Source organism: Mus pahari, chromosome 13 (assembly GCF_900095145.1).
Source record: "Mus pahari chromosome 13, PAHARI_EIJ_v1.1, whole genome shotgun sequence".
Taxonomy (NCBI): Eukaryota; Metazoa; Chordata; class Mammalia; order Rodentia; family Muridae; genus Mus; species Mus pahari.
The window spans coordinates 70,298,898-70,321,563 of NC_034602.1; positions in this window are offsets into that span (position 1 = coordinate 70,298,898).

Consider the following 22,666-nt stretch of genomic DNA (forward strand, 5'->3'; position numbering starts at 1 on the left):
AGAGAGAGAGAAAGAAAGAAAGAAAGAAAGAAAGAAAGAAAGAAAGAAAGAAAGAAAGAAAGAAAGAAAGAAAGAAAGAAAGAAAGAAAGAAATGGTTCCTTGACACAAAACTGGAGGTATGTCTCTATATCAAATTTCTTAAGAATTTTTGTTTATGACTCAGTGAATCATCTCAGCAACTCGGTCTCTATCTTAAGTCCTGCTTGCCTGCATCCTGGTTACATCAACTCTTGTAAAGAGTTGATTCTTGGCCCTTAGCATGAGGGTCACCTTTCAATGAGTTTTGGAGAGGAATACCCATTATTTATTTTATTGGCCACTTTTCACTTATGACTTGGGAAGCACACAGGTCCTTGCTAATCTGTTACCTCACGGACCTATGTCTGCTCTAAACCTGGCCTGGAAAGTCAGCAGCTATCTCATGCTGCTTCTCTTTCTAGACTAAGTAAGATCACTTCCTCTAAAACCTTCTTTGACTTTTTATTTTCAGGAAACAAGTATAAAAGTTATTCTTGGTTTAGGATTCCTTATCATGTGCTGCCTTACCTAGCAAAAGATGAGAAGCCTGGAAAAAAATGATTTTGGAGTATATTTATGCTTCAGAAATCTTCAGTTTTAAATTATGTGGCTCTTCACAGACATAGTTTCCCACAAAAGTACACTAAACTTAAAAGAAACCCAGAAGAAAAGAAATTTTTAAAGCCACTGACAATAATGGACAGGATAAATATTTTAGGGGACTGTTTCCAACTGTTATTCTTTCATCTCAGCTTACATTCAGAAATAGAAAAGGTTTTGGCAATTGAGCTCTTGAACAGCAACAGCTCATGGATTTCTCAGTGGGAGAACAGGAAACACATCACTACATCTTTCTTATAAGCACACGAATGAGCTCTGTGCTCTGGTTCTGATTAATATAAAGCTCTCATTGAATATAATGTGCTTCAGTTTTCCTAATGGTGGTGGAGTGTAGGCTGAAGAAGTTTGCACAAGGAGATTTTTCTATAGGTCACAAGAGAAAGATTACACTCTGTGTATAAGTACTGTGGTAAACCCCACTAACATCTCAGGATCATTTATTTTGTTCCACAAAATGCTTCATTTTGATACATAAGGTCATTATTTGCGAAAACATTTTTATAACTTCTCTAGGGATTTCTACTAAATGACAAATGACTCTTTTCTAAGCAAATTGGTCTCTCTCAATTAACAAAGAGAATAAACATATTTTAACACCTAGGAGGTATGAATTTGCTTATTTACACATTCTGTCCAGGTAGAAGTTGAAATAAATTTTACTCTACTTACAGCCATGTATTTATAAGAGTCCTGGTCCATGAAACACTGTTATGTTGTCTATGAGCCTTTATATGTGCTTGAACCTGCCATGTGCTGTCGAGAACTGTAGCAGCCAGATTGAAGAAAAAACAGCATGATGGCAGAGAAGCTTTGTGATGTATTAAACTTTGCTTAGGAACTATATATATATATATATATATATATATATATATATATATATATATAGTGGTAACGTACATACATAGATTCAATTGGCTGATCTGTATATAATTTTTATGCTTGAATATTCTAACTTCAAAGCACATGGTAGACTCTTAGATAAAAAATATTATAGACCTTTATAGTCAGTTTGCCAAACTGTACAATGTAATTTACCAGCACATATTTTAAGGAAATCATAAAAAGGCTGAGCTTCTGGTGTTACATATTCTGTCGTCTCACAAAACAGCAAACCTAAGCATGCTTCGGATGACTTTACATTAAGATTCGATGATTTTGTAAAGCTGTTTCAGAAAGAATAAATGTATGCATTACTTCATAACATCTGCACAAAAAAGTAGACTGAAATAGACAATTTCATGCACATGCCAGCTGTATGTCCACTCTATATGTTACACATAACTTTATCTTGATAAAGTAGTTTATCACCTCCACTCAGAGCATAAGATTGTGTTTATTCTGCTGCTGACTGGGTAGCAGAACTACCCTGAGATAAGTTGAATTCAAGTCTATGCCAACTAAGAAAAATCATAAGCCATGGTTCTCCTTGCCTGTGTTGTTTGCAAAAACAAATATATGGAGGAACTGAAGAAATGAGTGTGTAAATTTCAGCTACACCAGAGCTCATGCTGATTTTTTGCATCTAAAATGTCAGTGTGTAACATGGAAAGCCTAAGTGTTGGCTTCCGAGGATATGTAGGACACTTGCATTCATGCACACTCACACAGATCCCCGATGGAAGAGGATGAGTAGAGACACATTGCGTTCTCTTGCCATGCTTATGTGAATTATTACTGACACAGAGCAGCCCCTTGGATGCTGTGGGTTAAAGTTCTACTGGGCACTAACGAACATGCCTTCTAGCTTTTCCTCATTAGCCTCCAACTCATCTCTCCATTTCTGAAATTTTTCCACTGCACCCTCTAAGATCAATTAATATTAAAATATGCAGGATTCACTGTTTTCTGAAAAAGTCAGCAAACAGTATCATCATCAGTATTTTCAATAGTGCACTGCACAATGACCTTGCTTCACAAATAATTCATTTACCAACTAAAATGCCAGATTCTGAAACTAGCTATATAACCTTAAGAGATCATCCACAAAGATATTACAGACAAGCCTCAGCTCCAGAAAGCTGTCACATTTAATGTCGGTGAAACATGTGTTCCCCACAATACAAAAGGAAGCCCGAGTTAAATAAAGTCTTTCTCACCCATCCCAGAAAACAGTAAGTCATGGCAACTTCAATTACGGGTAATGAAAACAGCTCACAGTACAGAACATTATAGAACTGAAAATGGTTTACATATACATTGCCTCCTACAAACTATCATTATTCTAATCATTGTTTTGCCAGACAGCTACAAAAACAGGGCTCCTAGGGGGCGTTTTACTGCTTGTCAGCCTAAAGAGGCAATGATTTCTGACAGCTGGTCAGATTGCCAGCAGAGAGATATAACAAAGATTGTGCTGAATTTTCAATTTCTTTGTCAGGAGACGAGACCCTTCATTCTGTGTCCAAGCCATATCTGTAAAGATGGTCAGCAACCCCAGGGGAAGTCACCATCATTCAAATATTAGTTAAGCTGCAGAACAGAGCACTTGTTGCTTATATTCCAATTACTGACATTCTAAGCAATGTAAGCTAAATAAGGAGTTGTTTCCTATCATCCAGGGATAATGTGTGAGGCTCATTAAAGTGCTGGCACATTTGATGTCAAGATGTGACTCGGAAGAACATTTATTTTAGATGAAAATGTAAAAGCTAATTCTACAAGAGTCAAGTATGAAGAGAAGTCTGCATCAATCCAGGAGAATAAAATGGTGGGAAGGATCATCAAATGGGAAAGAAAGGGGGGAAAACAAATAGATTGTCGACAAATTTACAGGCTTACGTTCAAGACAAGAGACCCATACTGTCTTTTGAACACTTCAGGCAATCTGAAGAACACACGTCAGTTGCTTTCTTTGCATTTCTTGATAGTTATATTTGTTGAAAGAAAGAAGAAACAGAATATCCACAAAATTTATAGCCATGATTTCATATTCAATGAAATCAACTTAATTCAGTCCTCAAATTTTTCTCATCTGCATGGTTTATCCCTCAAAAAAAAAAAATCTGTCTTTTTAAATGCTGCTTTATTTGTACAACCATAAGAATTCGAAACTAATTCTTAAGGGTCATATATATTGTTAGGAATGAGTAAAGATCATATTAAATTGTAAAATTGATTTTAGAAATTTTTATAACTCTTGATCTTTCTTCTAAGCAGTGATAATATGTTTATCTCTTTAACAATCATATTTCTTTGAGAGTCTTTCAACTAACCTAAATTCTCTGTAGACTTACAGAGTAAATAAATGGAGACAAACATATGTACTATATAAAATTGGATGTTAGTATCATAATGATAGCTGAAGAAACATGGAGAATGACCATGTAACCTCACCATGTTCTCGATAATGTACAAAGGATGAAAATAGTACCTGTATTTCATATTGAACATGCACTATAAACTCTGGTAAGAAAGTTTTACCTTTTTATAATGTGATATTTTATGAAATTTAGCATTTATTTGTTTATAAATTTATAAAATAAATATGCTCATTTTCTCATAATATATTGATATTAAAATAATTCATACACAACATTAAATATAATTATAACATCCATTTACTCAAATACTTAAAATACCATGTGGACAGTTAACTTCTAGAAACAGTGGTTTCTTACTGTAGTCTTTAACAATTATTTTCTGAAATAATTTCTAATGGTTTCTTCTTTCTAATTATTAACTAAAATGTCATGTATTTATTTGGGAATATTCTGCTACATTTTAATATTAAAAATAAAATTGTTACTATGGCTTTTTATTATCCAAGTAAGTGTTTTACAAATATAACTAGCTATTTTTATATTTACTTGGGTGTGTGTGTGCGCGCGCGCATGTGTGTGTGTGTGTGTGTGTGTGTGTGATCATACATACAGGTAGATCATAGAACAAACTGTAGATATTAGTTCTCTCCTTATACCATGTGGAAATTAGACATTAAGTTCATGTTGCTAGGCTAGGAGGCAACAATCATTACCGGGAAGAGATATATTGCTAGCTAGGAAATATAAAGATCTTATATTTTATTACTAATAGAAATGTTTCTGTAGCAAAAATGTGTGTGGTTTCAAATCTGTTAGTATAGACCTACAATAGAAACTTCAGGAGAATTCCCTAGAGTTATCTTGATACCTGTCACCAGGGAAAGGGTAATTTTTAGGGTACCAGGTTTGGGAGACTGAGTTAAAAATACTCATTTTAACACACTGCAAACAGAACAGATTAGAATAAAATCTTTTAGTTCCAAAACCTTTATTTATTCTTGCTCTTCTATTGTCCTATACCAAACCTGAATTTAAGAAAATCCAGTTTGAATTATCACCATATGAATGACTTTGAACACATCAAACCAACGTCTATCATCACCTTTTTTTATAGTGAGATTAGAATATTTAACAGAAAAGAGCTGCATATTTGTGAAAGTGAAGAAGGGCAGTAAGAGCACACCTATGAAATTGTTTGCTGTTGGTCTTATTATTTCTTTCAATGCAGCATTAATTGGTTTCCAGCCTCAAAAAACACTTGAGTTTCTGAATCCTGTCTCTCTCACAATGATCTCATCATCTTCTAGACACTAAATGAGATTTCTTTATTATCCTCTAAGGCCAGAAGTCTTGGGGTAAGGTGGAAGGGCATGTTTCCTGAACCACGTCCAGTGCTGCAAGGCAAACATTCCCTTGGGCTCAGAGTCTGCTTATATTTACAACAGGCATAGAATAAAAGAACTACAAAATTATGTTGTACATGTATTCCAGGTAACAAACTGAGACGAGAATTATAAATAGATCTTAGTGACTGTAGATTGTAGGGTGGGGACATATATACAACATGAAAACTCTTTGCATTAAGAATTGCAAGAATGTTATTGTAGGAAATGTCATAGTTGCTTTTATCTACAAACAAAAAATTTAAGTCAATCTCCTTATCCAAATACTAGGAACTCACTATAGTACTATCCAAAGGCAACTAATTTGTTTATTTTTTTAATCTCTCAGGTAAATAAAAAGCCAAGTAACATGTAAGGCAGAACTATCAGAATAACACCCAAGTTCTCAAGAGATTTTTAAAGCCAGAGAGGGCCTGAAAAAATATCTTGAAGGGACCACAAATGTAAGTCCAGACTACTATACACAATAAAAATTTTCATCAGCAAAGATGGAGAAAACAGATATTAGACACATGTACACACACAGAGAGACATACACCAAAAATTTTAAACAATTTTTGTTCATAAATTCAGCCTTAAAGAAGACACTACAAGGAAAATTCCAACTCTCTCTCTCTCTCTCTCTCTCTCTCTCTCTCTCTCTCTCTCTCTCTCTCTCTCTCTCTCTCTCTCTCTCTTGCTCGCTCTCGCTCTAGCTCTCACTCTTTCTCTCACAGGCAATATCAAAATGTCAGAAATTAGCAATCATTGATAATATCTCTTAACACCAATGGCCTCAATTACCCAATAAAAGACCCAAGCTAACAGAATGAATGTGAAATCATGATCCATAGAGTACCAAGGACAAGCCTTGGCTTGGAAAGGTGTTTTAAGAGAAGGCATCTCCTTCAGTCCTTTCTCTAACTTCTACAATGGAGACCCAGTTCTCAGTCCAGTGGTTGACCATGAGCATCCACCTCAAGGAGCAAGAGGGGTTTGCAACCCAATAGGAAGAACAACAATGTCAAACAACCAGACCCCCCTCCCAGAGCTCCCAGAGACTAAACCACCAACCAAAGAGTACACACGAAGCAACCCATGGTTCCAGGTGCGTTTGTAGCAGAGGATGGCCTTGTTCAGAATCAGTGGGAGGAGCGGCCCTTGGTCCTGTGAAGGCTCAATGCTCCAGTGTAGGGGGATGCCAAGGCAGGGAGGCAGGAGTGGGTGGGTAGGGGGAGCACCCTCATAGAAGCAGGGGACAGGGTTTGAATAGGGGGGTATCTGGAGGGGGAACCAGGAAAAGAGATAACATTTAGAACATAAATAAATGAAATATATAAAAAAGGAGAGAGAGAGAGAGAGAGAGAGAGAGAGAGAGAGAGAGAGAGAGAGAGAGAGAGACTCTGGGAGCAGTGAAACATGACTGGTAGTCAAATTGTGGGTTAGAAGCTGATGGCCTACATGCTGCTCCAGACAGATTTCACTTGATATTCTGAAAACTATCTGGCTAGCACATCTATTGCAAATCAATAGCCCAATCTTTTATCTTACATATTAATTCAGTTATTATCCCAGATTTCCATTTGATTATCCCATGAATCATCATCCCATGACCTCAGACCCTTGAATCTTACAAAGAAACAGCAAATGCATTTTTTTAACATTGCAAAAGAATGCTGAGATCTGCTTACCTTTGTGAAGGTGTGAGATCACCACTCCTTTAATTTTTATATTTCCTTCCTTAATATTTTTGTCACAACCCAGCTAATATGCAGTTACCTCTGTTTTTCGAGGTCAGCAAAACCCCTGATGTAACTCACATTGCATCCTTGTATTTGGAATAGTTGAGAAATTATGTATTTTTTCAACTCATGTTTTCAGTTTTCTTTCCTACAGCCATAAGGGTTGTCCTGAAGGTCACATTCTACCAGTTTGCTGAGATATCAGACACACCCTTGCCTTCCAGACTTGTGCTGTTTCTGATGATCATGGAGTCTTTAACTTCATCATAGAGGATATTCCCTGAAGGAGTAATATGAAACTATGCACACTATTATATAAACAATCCTAATGCCTACAGCAACCTGAGCAGGCCTACAACATGCTGGCTATGTTCCAGTGGAGGGGGGGTAGCATGCCATATATTCCCTACTGTAGCCAAGAAGACATTGACAATTCTACTGCATACAAAACATTTCAGCAACAAAGATCAGATAGCAATAAATCTTTCTGAAACTTGGCTAACTGGTTCAACACAGATGCTGTGGCTCAAACTCTTCTCTATGCTGACTGATTCAATCTGGCTTCTCTCAGCTTGTCACTGAATTGCTCTACTTGGCCTCAAAGTAATTCTGGTTATTTGTTCTACTCCTCTGGCTCCTTCTCATTCGCTGGCTACAACTGCCTCTGCAGACCTACACTAAATTTCATGAATTCACTAATAATTTAACTCTACTGTAATACTCTATTGCACTGACTACCAACTGACAGAGTCCCTTACACCTTGTGCTGTTCTCATGAGAGATGGGCATTCCTATCTCTTATCCATTGTGTCAAATCTTTCTGTGATTTGTCACTTTGTCTTCTGATGAATTAGTTGTCATTCAAACATGACTACTTCTATAAACTAATTTTACTTTAAAGCTATGTCCTAATGGCGTGTCTGTACTCCAGTCAAAGGGTTTAAGGATGTGTACTACAATCAGAGTGGGCTGTTTTTATGTATCAAGGAACATATATGTATATATGCACATATATTTATGAAACAACAATTAATGAAAAAGAGATAATGAATTTGAAAGAGAGGAAGCAAAACTATATGACAGGATAAGGGTGGAGAAAATATGGGGAAATTTATGTATTTATATTATAATCCCCTAAAAATAAAAACACAGTTTGAAATATGGTAAATATGAAATCAATGAATTAAGGGATGTTGATAAAAAAGTAACCTATTTCAAGTCAAATAAAAATAAACAGTGATTAAAACATATATACATAAATGAACACATAGGAGTGCATTATGAATTTTAACTTCCAAATTAACAAAATATATAACTTTGATAGGTATTATGAAAAGATTTGGAGTCATCTCTTGAATTACATGTATTCTAAGGCCCACAAACTATTTTGATAAAATACTATGAGTTTTGCTGGTTGTAAGGGATAAAAGGAAAGACCTACCATAGTGAAGAATGGATTATACCTTGCAGCAAGTTATAAGAACACTTGAGAAAATTCTGAAGTCAAAGTTCTCAATGAAAGAAAAGAGTCATAAACTTTTTACTGGAAAACTTATGTCTTGGTATATATAAGATGCATCACACACATAGAGGTACAGCATTCTCAAAATGATATTATATGCTACAGCTTCCAAATAATATTTTCAGATACAAATACCTCTAGACAAATAATTTAATTTCATACTGTCTAGTCTAGCTTACTTTAAAAAAAAAAAGGACTGGACTAGCCTGAAGAAGTGACTCATACCTGTGATTACTGTGTTTTAGATGTTAAGGAAGGAAGATCAAAAGATTATTGCCAGTCTGTACTACACATGGAGGCTACATGTATAAATTAAGTGAGAGGAGAAAGATTCTAGGATTTAAACTAGCTCTAGTAATTTCCTTCAAAGATAATTTGGCTGCAACAAACAAATAAACAAAACTCTAAACTGCAACACAAACAAGTTAATACTCACAAAAAGTGAAGGCAGGCTTTTGCCTGTTCCCACGTCAGCTGTACTTACTGTTGTCTTTTTAGTAATAACATGCTTAAATGAAAGAGAAACATCCTGTGCTGTATAGCTAGAACCAATTCTTTTGAGAGATATGAATAATCCTATCAATAATGAAGCACCTATTATTATTTTATAGCCTTAATGTTTTAAAATCATCATGTATATTTGAAATAAAAGCAATTTGTATATGATATATTTATAAAAGGAGAGATATTTTCAGTTGAATTGATTTCTCTTTGATTTTTAATTACTAATATTCATGACTAATACCCAAGAAAGGTATACTATATTGACTGTACTTGTTTCCACTACATACAGTTGTGTGGATGTTAATACATTTCTCTAGGCAGGCATACACACACACACACACACACACACACACACACACACACACACACATACAACTTGTTTAAAGTATTTCTTAAAGGAGTTTAGGACTTAACAATTCCTTGACACTGTTTTTAATTATATACCCGATGTTGCAATGTTGACTCAGGTTTTTGACTCAGATGCACAAATCTTCAGCATAGTTAGAATTACACCTGATAACTCATAGTGTCTTCTCTGTGACACAAAACAGAGTGTTTAGGATGAATTTCTTGACTTTAATCACTCTACCTCTCAAAGTCTAAATGTTTATATCTTTCTGGTTTACTATTTTATATTGAATATTCAGGTTTTTTTCTAAGTAGATAAATTTCATAAAAGTATAGGAGCTTTCACTCTTAAAAAGGTACATTTCATTAAATTCATAATGCTAAATTGTTAAACAGACCCAGGATTCCATATCCTTTGTTGACAATAAAATGTCACACAAGCAAGCATGCATCATTCACAAGGATTAGTAATAAGTAATACTGATACATTTTGTGAGTATGTAAGTTGAAAATGTAAGTTTCAATAAAAGTTTATGTCAGGAGTATTTATGTTAGGCTTACAGAGTTGGGAAGTCTCCCAGATCTGAGTGCTCGAAATGATAAAGATTTCCCAGGGAACAGGCCTTACCTGGATAAAGAAAATTAGGTAAAAGGTAAAAATAACTGAATAATTATTTGCAGGATATGTTTCATATGGTGAAAGGAAAACTCTGGAAGACAAGGACATTTCTCTTTTAGAACCTTTTTTTTTTTTTTTTTTTTTTTTAATGGGAGTAATTTGAAAGGTAATGCCTGGATTTAGTGTTTTATTGAATTCATGTAGTTGAAGTCATGGAATGAATATAAGCAGGATTGCCAAGATCAGGCTTGTGATTTGTAAGTATCATTCTGGCCATGAACGGGCAATACAAGAAAAAAAGATAACAAAACTGCGATATTGCTAATGTGTTCATGGCTATGCTTGATGGCAGACGGAAAGGGAACACAAAGAACTGACGAATCCACCAGCTGTTTGGGACAGGACAGTGAGTGGTGAAAAGGGGACAGGAAGCCAGGTGAAGAAATTTACTTGAGAAACTGGGTAACTCATTCTGTGGTCAATAAAATTTGAGATATTAACCATCAGGAAGACTGTCTAAATTCTAGATTTGTGGACAGTCAAGTGACAAATTTTAAGACTTGGTTGTAATTTTAGGCCTTGCTCTAGAGAGTAGAGTATGTAAATGAGAATTGTAATTGAAACAATTAGTACAGGAATTGTCTAAGATACCAACAAGTGGGCTTCCTCAGGGAGGTGTAAGTGAAAAGTGAAAAGAATGGGAATATAGCTATAAGCCCAAATAAAGATATTTTTATATCTATCCTATGGCAAGGAAAACATTAAGTTCTAATTGCCTACAAATGTAAAAGAATATTAACTTGAGAATGCTTAGTTCAGAGCCATCACTTTAGAGAACAAGGGAATGTGCACCATGCAGATCTGAATACTTTTCTTTAGTACTGTAGTAACTCTTGTGTTCTTCAAGGTACCCAATAATAGCTAGAATATGACAGACAGTGTGCAAGGAACATGGTAAAACACAGACAGACAAGGCCTTGCCTGGTTGATCTTCTCAGGAGGAAACAGGTTGTAGAAAAAAGTAATTATGATCTTACCCAGTAAGAAAAAGGGCAAATGTGTGGATTGTTTTAGCATGTAACTGTCCTCTTCTTGAAGTAGTTCTCTGCTATGTATTCTTTTAAACATTAGTGAAAGTAGTTCTTTAGTCTGCAGTAGTATTAATCTATGTGTATTTAGGTTTGGAATACAAAAAATATATATTTAAAATTTATATATTTTCTTAAATCAGGATTAAAAATACTAACGTGCTCAACTGGTTTTTCCATCAAAAGGAGATGTCAACAAATTTAAGAGGCTGAAGAGATGACACATCTGTAGCTGCACAACCATGGGGACCAGGGTCCAGATCCTCGAACCCAAGCCATCATCCAGGTCCACAAACATCTGTAAGATAACTCTGAGAGATCACATACCTTCTTTTGACTTTACAAACATGTAGATATGTACACCTACACATATTTCACACTCATGCATAAACACAACAGCACAAATAGAGAATACTTATGAAAATTTAAGACACACTGTCATTTCGAAAGGTTAAAAAGTTTTATTATGAAAGAAAAGATGACATGTAATCTTGAATAAGTAAATTGTGAAGGAGCTGAAATTCCTACCTTGATGTCTTTAAGTCCTTGAATTCCTATCAAGGGAGAGTTGAGTTCTTATGTGATGGGAAAGCACAAATGTACAAAACACATGACTCTTGAATTAACAATGATCAGACTTTAAGCCACATAGTATGAACACTCTGCTTCAATTTTCTTTAGAACTAAACACATATGACCTGAAAGAACATGTGTGTGTTTGTGTGTGTGTGTGTTTGTGTATCTTTGCTACTTAAGAATAGAAATAAACACTAAAATGATTTCAAATGAATCTATAACAGAGTAAAACAAAAATAAAAGTCTATTATACCAAAAAATAGAGCCTTTGGGTTAGAATAAAACTCAAGTTAATGTTTGAATACAAGTGCTAACAATGGAAATACACTAGCAATTGTAAATAGATAGAGAATTGAATATACCTGCATGTAAATCATTTCAGCTCTTTCTCTGGCTTGAAAACATGTAGGCAAAGTTTGCAAGCCATTGTGTGAGATGAACTCTCAGAAAACCTACTGCTCCAAAACAAAAATTAAAAGAGATAAAATTTTTCAATATGGGCAATGGTTCTTATTCTTTTTATTTTCCATTTGTATTTCATATATATATATATATATATATATATATATATATATATATATATATATTGAGAGGATTTTGGGTATTTGAAAGAAACACGTTTTAGTTGGTGAGGTTTAAAAAAAACTGAAAGCATGTAATTGACCACATTTGGATAAGAGGGAACCAGAAATACTGCAGTAAGCAGTTTTTGAACACATGTCAGTTAGAACGATATTTCCACAAGATAATAGCATATTATTTCATAATCAAGTAAGAGGAAGTAGATGTTCAAAGTAGAAACTACTAATGCAAATAAGGAACTGAATTAAGATAACTTGTTTTTTTTTCCATTTCATGAGATAGAAATAAAATGTGTTTTTTTGGGGGGGGGGGAATAAACAAGGGTACTGTGGAAGCTGTTGCTGAAATTCAAAGTAAATAAATAACTTAATTAAAATATAAATAAAAATGTGTTGAACCATTGGAATAGCGATTCTAAACATTGCTAATGCTGTGGCCCTTTAAAACAGTTGCTCGATCATCTTGTGATCTCCAACTATAAAATTTCTTTCATTGATACATCACAACTGCAATTTTGCTACTGTTGTGAACTGTAATAATAAATCAGGTATGCAGGATATCTGACTGGGGACCCCTGTGTAAGGGTCATTTGGCTCCCGAATAGGTTGTGAGCCACAGGATGAGAACTACTGCCTTAGAAGCACTGGGCATTCCATAACACAGAAATATAACAGACTGTGGCCACTTTCCAGGGAGCAAGAAAAGGAGAAATTGCAAAACAAATGTTCATTGATGAAGTAATGGAAGAGGTCTAGGAATCAGAATCTCAAGTGACAAAACGTATGAAGTAGTCCAGCTCTTGTAACAGAAAGAGTTCCAGAAGACAAGACCAGCAGTGAATGAAGAGACAGTTTCAGGGTTCAATGGGGCTCAAAAGCTGCACATACCATGTTTCCTGTTCTTTTATATTTCTTTGGTGACAAAAGAAAAACAATGAAATAAAAGAAAATAAAAATGAAAGCAAACATTATAATGAATCCGACTGTCCTTCCTTTTATTCTTCCTTCCCATCTTCAGAGAGAAAATCTGACATTTGAGTCTCTGCATGTCTATAACACTCCCGTCCAGTATTTATCTCAGTATTTGGGCTACAAGAAGTCAGCAAATCAATGCTCACTTTTCTGTCATATGTACTTGTGGCATTGCAGAAATTATCACAGGTACTTCTGTCACATTGCAGAAATGTTTGCCTCTATCTGCATAGCTCCTTCGTCTCTCAAAACAATGCTACTGGGGAATTAGTATGGGCTTGCAGTGTTTTTGCAAAGGTTTGTTTCCTCTGTTTGTTTTTGCCTTTTTCTTAATGGTATAAATATAGAACAGATCCTCTACTTTACAAATTATCCCTGAGGATATTTTACTGAAACTTTTGCTTTTGTATATTGTATGTCAACCACCCCACCCGAACTCCGGGCTCCAATAATAGAATCCCTCCTTCTAGTCCTCGATTATTTCACATGAGATGGGGTTTTCTGGTACATTGGATGCCTTCAGCACATTTCAGTTCCCGCCTCAGTCAGGAGCATATCTGCAAGTTTTCAATTATCAAAAGTCAGAATACTGTTTCAGTAGGTTGAAGTAAGAAAGTTTACTTTGGGTTTACACTATGTTAACGAAGATATGAGACAGTGGGGGCTCTCATAGTGTCTTGCATCTTAACAAAGGGATTTTGTTTTCAAAAGTTGTAAAAACACTTCCCTACACAAACAACCAACAACAGAATCCCCTGACTCTAGCACATATATGTATTAACCTGCACTCATATTTTATTGACCAACGGAAGGTATATTTCTGTTTTAGAATTTAAAATTGCAAGACTATAAGGGCTTGCTCTATGGAAAGCATCAAATACGTCTTTGAAACTAACAGTTGCCCACATTTTAGGCATTATTTCAACATTTTGAATAAGAGTACAAGCAAGCTGTTAGGACTGAACCCCTCAGATCTCCTGGTTTCGTCCAACAAATACGTTCCTTTCCAGTAAGCAGCGGTTCTTAAATTTTCAGTCAATTTGTGTTCAGGAAGAGGAATGCCAAGTGAGAATTGGAAAACATAAACAATAAAGCACCTCCCAGGATAGGATGTTTTGTGCCTTCCCCGATGGTTATGGATGTTACTTGGTATGGATTTACTGAACAGGAGGAAGAGTTTTGTAAGGTATAAAGGGATCATGGCTGATAAGGGGGCATATATTACAGAAGAAACCAAAGGTTGCCGGATGTGGTGGCACATGCCTTTAATCCCAGCACTCGGGAGGCAGAGGCAGGCGGATTTCTGAGTTCGAGGCCAGCCTGGTCTACAGAGTGAGTTCCAGGACAGCCAGAGCTACACAGAGAAACCCTGTCTCGAAAAAACTAACTAACTAACTAACTAAATAAATAAATAAAAAAATAAAATCAAAGGTTTGGAAACATGAACCACTGAGAATTCAGGATGCATCTTCAACCTCATAAACCAGAGTGTGGAGAATCAGAATCAGCAACAACCTCAACCCAGGAACCCGAAAGGGAAGCAGAAATGAGTTATTCACACAGTCACGGGTGACATATGCCTACCAATGGGAAGATGAGTGTGCTCATGGACTTCAGCAGGATAATAGCAGTTGAAAAGGAGTGCCATTTTGGCTTTTTTAAAAAAATAAAACCATTAAATTTAAACTTTATGAAATAAAACAGCTAAATACAAAGTATATGGAACAAAAACTGAGAATCATGTATAATAATTGCATAATACGTTCACTTCTAAGGAACCAATATTTGAATGAAATGTAGAGTCTTTCCAGTTATTTTCCCTTAGAAAAGTCAGAGTCCCAGCATTACTCAGAAACTTCAGCTTACATTGAGACATTAAATATGTGTAGATGGAGCCCTGGTTTCAATTTTTTCCTAAAAAGAAAAAAAAGAAAAGAAAAGAAAAGAAATTCCTGATCCCAGTTGATCAGTGATATCTCAGAATTATTCTCTCAGCCAATTATTCTGCAGGTCCTATCAAAAATCCATTATGTATAGTTAATCTTAATACTAAATCCAATTTCAAATAATATGTGATAAAGAGTCTCTCCAACCAATTACAGACAATTGCTAAGCTTGACTCAATTTAGATTGAGTTCAAAAGCATCCCAGTCTCTCTCTGTACTGCAGAGTTCAGAATGATCTCACTCTCCAGTAACTCAATGATCTTCAGTCTTTTTCTCTGGCTTTCCATACTGCAAATACATATCACAGTGCTCCTTACACATAAGCCCATTATAATTACCAAGCTCTCTCTTTGCAAAGAATATTCTTTTATCGAAGTAATGATATCGGTTTCCCCTTAATTATTTCTCCTATATCCCTTCAAAGTCTGAACATTTTCCCTTCCTTACATGCAACTTCTTTGTAGGACATTTTGGGCCTGGCATTTGCAAATTCAAAATTTAAATCAAATTAAGATCAGAGTTTGGGAGCCAACAGGAACTGACCTTTGATAGCATCAAGAGCAACCCATATCTTAAATATATTCCTAGAAAGGAGACTCTGCCTTTGCTGGAAACATTTAGAGGATGACAGAGAACATATTACATTTAAAAACCAACCAACCAATAAAACAAACACACAGGAAAGACAGTGTGACTGATTGGTAAGGCCAGGGCCAAGTAGTGGGAGTGGGTGGGTAGGGAAGCAGGGGTGGGGAGGGGGTATAGGGAACTTTCGGGATAGCATTTGAAATGTAAATAAAAAGTAAATAAATAAATAAATAAATAAATAAATAAATAAATTTAATTTAAAAAAAAAAAAAGAAGTGCGTACTTACATTTAGCTGCAATGTGTCTATTTAATACTTCCAGCAGATTATCGATTCTATTGTTGGGAACAAAAGAAAACATAGTCCTTATTTTATAATATACATTTAGACATTTTGAAGATAATTTCCCTGTTGTCTTCCCTCTAATATTTTCTTCTGTATGAAAACCAAACATACATGCTAGGAGGTATGATTCCGTTTGTGATGTCATGTGAAAGAAGTCACTATTTAAATTATTCATTCTACTTTCAATAATAAATCCACAATCCTTCCAAAATCTTCCAAAGTTGATGAAGTTCTCTGTTTTTCTAATGTCCCATGCTGTATGACACTAGGTTGGGGAATAGATGCACAAGCACCTCCTCATTTCAGATGGGGAATTGATGACAGACCAAAGGAAGGAACCTTCATTGCCCAAGGGGTGAAGCAATGAATTTTATACATGTTATTTAAATGAGTGTGGGTGAAGGATTACTCAGGAACAAACATGAGTGAAAGACAGCTCTCCCACCAAAATCGCACCACAGCATTTGTGACAGCTCACAAATGCTGAGAACCTAGAGTCCTCTACACAACTTGCACTCAGCCCAACGTGTTAGGGGTATTTACAGAAAAAAAAATTAAACTGGAATGTGAACCATTTGACTAGTCTCTTCATGATTATATCTCTGAAAGTTGGGAACAAAAGTATGAAGAGAAAATACAAATATGTTTCCCAGTGTGGTTAAGTTACTAGATATTTTTACACACTTGCTGGAAGACAAAGACAAAGACTAAAAGTAATTTATTCCATTATCAACAGAAAGCTAATAGCATTTGGAAAAGTCTGTTTCTACATTAGAGAGTGAACTCATTTTTTTATTTTGCATTTTGGAATTTGCCAATTTGAAACAAACACAGGAGTGTTTGCACAGTCTGCTTATCCCTTCTTTTTTTTTTTTTGATTTATTTATTTATTATATGTAAGTACATATAAGCTGTCTTCAGACACTACAGAAGAGGGAGTCAGATCTCCTTATGGATGGTTGTGAGCCACCACGTGGTTGCTGGGATTTGAACTCAGGACCTTCAGAAGAGCAGTCGGGTGCTCTTACCCGCTGAGCTATCTCACCAGCCCTTATCCCTTCTTCTTTATCCCTTCTTGATGCAATGTCATTCCTTTTTTTAATTTGGAATCTGAGCTTACCTATTTAGTATTTTGCTTTAACATGATAATTTGCTCCTCTTCTTAAAAAGAACACTGTGTCTTCCTTCACGCATATCATATATCATATCAAGGGCAGCTCTTTAGTCATTCCCATCTCAATATTCAAACAAACAAAAACATATTTATTGTTTATTCAAAACATAAACAAAATTCAACTTTCTTCATCAACTCTTCTTGGATTTCAATGAGTTGCAATTACCGGCTACCTGTAGTATTGATGAAGCATTTATTTGAAGTAAAAATCTATTGATAAATTTCCCACTTTTAATCACATTTTCTCTGAGAGAAAAAAAATCATATTACTTAAATATAATGTCAATAAAAAAGGTAGAAAACTTTAGCTTTAAGCTGATGGTTATATAGTGTATAATCTCTTCAGTGTAGAAAACAGAACTTCTCTTTTTTATCATAAAGTAGCTTTTTAAATCACTGAGCTTATGATAGTAATGACTGCACTGAATTTCCTCTATGCTGTATCAAAACAGCATGTACTGTGTGCGTTGAAGCTCTAAAGTCTGGAAGTCCAGAATCATGGCAGTAGCAGGTTTGTTCTTCTCTGACACATACGTCATTGACTGGCCTGTGGTGCCCCTTTCACTGTGTCCACTACTAGCATTTCCACTATTTATGAACAATCTTGCATTTTTTTTCTTCATGTAAGATACTAATTTAATGGGATTGGTTCCTTGTACTTAAGAGCCCACTTATTCATAATTACCCACATATATAACAGACCTAAAAAGAGACACTGAAGATTAAGGCTACAATCCTTAGATTTTATGAGAATATAATTTTATAATAATACCATTCTGGCCTAAATCACATGTTATAATAAATATCTATAGTTATGAGAAAGAGAGAAGAAATACTCAAACATGTTGCTCATTATTAATTTTTAATAATACTGTAATCACCATTAGCCTATTATTTTTTGATGTGAATAAACTGGATGATATTAGACACAATGTCAGTATCTGTGAAACCCAACACAAATGTCCAATTAAAGATATGTTTATTTTAAACCACTAGGTTTTTAATGGAAATGATACTGTAGAACTTAATTTATAATCAAGGTTATGGCACAGACTTATCTATTTCTTCATTGTGCATAACAGTCTTTTTTTGTCAAATCTCTCTAATAGAAACAATAAAGGGAGTTAGTATACACTGTAACAAAACCATACAAGTTCACTCTGATATTTAGAAACTTTCTACACAATTTTTTTATACAGTGAAAAACATTCTTTCTTATGTCATTAAATTTTGCTATTTTCTCATTATACAAAACTTATCCATATACCCTGCTAATGTTACCTTTGATTTAGGCAATCATTTTTAGATTATTTATTTATTTATTTTACTTTTTTTATGTGAATATCTTGCCCATATATAGGTTTGTTTTATCATGTGCATGCCTACAGCTCATATAGGTAAGAAGAGGGATTTATGCTTTCTGGAAGAAGAAATGTCAATGATTGTAAACCACACTGTGGGTACTAGGAACCAAACCGAGATCTTCTACTAGAGGAACAAATGGTATTAACTGCTGATCCAGCCCCTAAGCAATGATTTTTTTCTCTAAACGATAAATTATATAGTGTTACATATGTTTTCAAATTTAATTGGCATCATCTTATTCTTAATGAAAACATACATCCCCTAAATTGTCTTAGTAGTACCAAGAAACTATAAGTTAAAATAGCTTATAATCAAGTCTTTTATAAATTAAGATAGAAGAAAAGTTAAACAAGGTAGTATTTTATTCTTAGGTCTCATTTTAAGAGGTCTTGGCACAACTTGATCAAAACCACAAAGATTTAGCAGCTATAAATGCCTATCATTGAAAACATCAGGAAAGTCTTATACACATAAGAATTCAGTCAGCACAATAAGAAATTACATTACATTTATTTCATACATGACAGCTATATCGAAAGTACTAGTAAGAAAGTCTGTTATTTCAAGACTGAACTTTCATTCCCTATTTAGTTTGTTTGCACCGTATGTGCAGGATAAGGACCCACCAGAATGTTTGCTCAGTAACAGCACAATGTAAGTGAGGTTGGATCCTGCAGTCAGCAGAGTTGAGGTAGTAGAACGTTTGTAGCTAATGTCTGGAATTTTGTCTTGTTTTCAACTCAGTCTATTTCTAGTTGGGCACTGATAAGTCAGTCCATGTCTATTCGTTTTAAAATATAATTATATATTTTATAATTAAATGACCTATCTGAACTAACATATAATAGTTAATGGTGCTCATATACATTGTAAAAATGAAAATCTTTACAAAAATGCATGTTTAATTCTAATCTGACTTTTTTGTTATGAGGAGATTTTGCTTATAATAATCCTTTGATTTCCATGGAATACTAAAATAGCTGCATACTATTAGTCATAGTTTAAACTAAAAAATTTGAAGTATTATATAATTATTTTCTTATGGTCTTTCCTTTCATATAGGTAAAACTCAGTTTTCAGAATTACATATCTAAATAAGTTAAATTGAGAGATTTATATTGTTTGCTTCATTTGAGAAAACGACTTTTGGAAATACAAATTGAAAAAAAAAATCTGTTAATAATGGATACTCCTTTGTTAAGTAATAACAATGTATAGGTGGAAATTATAGCATTAACTGCTATAAAACTGTTAAAAAATACTAGAAATTAAAATATTTAGTTTAATCACTAATTTCATCAACAATTTTAATTTAACATAATTAATTAATAATTAAATCATTGACGATTTGTATGATGCACTAATTTTATAATTCAATATTAAAGATGTTTGAAGATATTTGTCATAGACTATTAACAAAGTTATATATATGGAGTTTTATTTAACACATTTTAGATATATCAAAGGATTAGTACAAGCAAGTTATTATTACAAACTTCCTTTATTTAAAACCCTCTGACATTGAGCTTGAGACAATTGAGAGATGAGACATTGAGAGATGAGACAGTGGTTAAGAGCAATGACTGTGTGTCAGAAGACAGCTAGACTATTCTCATTTAAATAAAATACTGACAATTTGTGATACATGCCATTTATTCCAAATTAAAAGATACTTAGAAAAGTTTTACTATATAATTACATTTATTTTAAATTTTCACAATCTTAACCTACAAGCATACTTTACACATTAATATAACAATAAAGCAACACACAATGCATAAGTATAAACTGTAAACATAATGTTTAAGCTCATCACATGCAAGTCCTCTGACATTTTCTCTATTTTAGCATTTTGTTCAAATACTGGCAATAACCTAGTAAACATATATAATAACCGAGGAACCAGTCACAATGAAACATTGTTTTATTGTAAGGAACCCACACCCTTGATCTTTCCTCTTTTGTCTTTCTGATCCTTTTGCTTTGTAAATACTTTCTACGTTGCTAAAAATATATGGTATCAATACACAAAAATATTTATGATTTTATATTTTAAATTCAACAAACCTGAGTCTTGCCTTCCTTTATAAGTTGTATTAAAATGCAAATATTCAAATAGTCTCCTAACTGATAAAATGAAAAAAAAAGATGGATTACCAATTTATAGTCACTTATATAAAAAACTTTAGTATCACCCATCCATATCAACAGCAAGACAAAAAAGAAAAGAAAATTGAGAAAAATGAAACTAAACAATCTTAGAAAACAGAGGCCCAGAAAAATTGTTGTCTTTCAAACTAGAAAGACACTAGATGTAAGGAAACCGAGTGACAACTCATCAACAGAAACCTCCTGTGAAGACATGTGGAATAGAACTGCAATTCACAACCTGCAAGAAGCAAATTATAAAAACACTCAGGACGTTCTATACCCTGAAGGAAAGAAGAAAGATAAGTTCAACTCCTAGAGCCTTCCAGGTTCTCAAATGAATAGAGAAATTTCTTTTGAGCTTACAGTGAAACAAACTGAACATTTGTGTTCCCTTTTAAGTTTTTATTAATTTAACAGCATTCTGACAATTTTGCACACAGGCATATTAAAGATGTCCATATATAATATGACACAGATAATATATAGTGGTCATATTTTATATTTTTATACTCCCCATAATCCTTTCCTACAGACTCAGTTCTGTCCCCTATATTGTCTTTCATAGCACAGTAGATTTTATGTGTGTACAAGTCTTGTGCAGTACCGTAAATTTGTTGTTCATTCATGTTTGCAAAGTCTATTCATATCCCTAAAACAGCACTACTCTCCATCCTTTAGCTCTTCTGTTCCTTCTGGCTTTTCTTTATCAATACTCCTCGAGCCTTGGCAAGGTGATAGAGAGAGCCTCTTTGTGACTGAGCACTCAACAGTCACTCTCTACAATGTAAGCAGATATGAGTCTTTGCCCTTACGCTCACTGCATAAAGCAGCTCCTATGCCCATGGCTGACAGGATCATTTGTGTACAGATATAAACATGAGCGCTTAGAAGACAGTTGGGTTATATGTCCACTTATGGACTTTAGCTCAACAGCTGATAAACATCTCAGCCTGTTTCTGTCTTTAGCTAGCTGAAGTGTACCTATTGCATGGTAGAGAGGGGTCTATTCATTTACCTTCTTTGACTTTTCACATCCTAGGGAAGCTTTAAGGATTTCTTAAGCAGACCCCTACAATTCAGATTGTTCAGCTATGGTTAGAAGAGTATTCCTTCTTGTAATTTTTCTTCCTGTTGTAAGCATCCTTTGTTCTCTGATTCATACTTCATCATGCCAAATAACTGAACCAATTATGGGATTTATGCTTAAAATTTCTCAATGATTGTCATTTGTCATTGGGAGATATAATCTAGATTTGATTGGTCTCAGTGAAAGTCATCACAATGTCTTGCAAGAGGATGCTGACAAACTTCTTTAAAAAAAAAAATCTATCCTCCATTCAGGGAGTGTATTGTGTAGTTAAGTTGATTTAAGGCTACTGGGTATAATGTAGATAACCTGAAGATGCTATACAAAAAAAGAGTATGTAACAATTTGCCTCTGATGTTAATTATTTCCCTTCTACATCAATTATTCACAATGTGATTGGGTATTGAGTAACATCAATAATGAAGTAAAACCTTATATATTTAAAATTTTATAAATTTATATTGCATGTTACATTATTTATCCTATAGCCACATGCATAATAATCTCTTAAAGATGTGAGAAGATGTGTTTATTATTATGAGAGTCTCAAAATTAGCATTATGTTCTTTAAAATGACGTGGAATGAAATAAAATGTGTAGATGTTCCTCAGACTTCTCGGAGAAAAATATTATTCAGTGTTAGGCTGCTCAATTTTTTTTTTATTATTTATTTATTTTTTAATTATTATTATTATTTTCTTTATTTACATTTCAAATGCTATCCCGAAAGTTTCCCATACCCCTCCCCCCACCTCTGTTCCCCTACCCACCCACTCC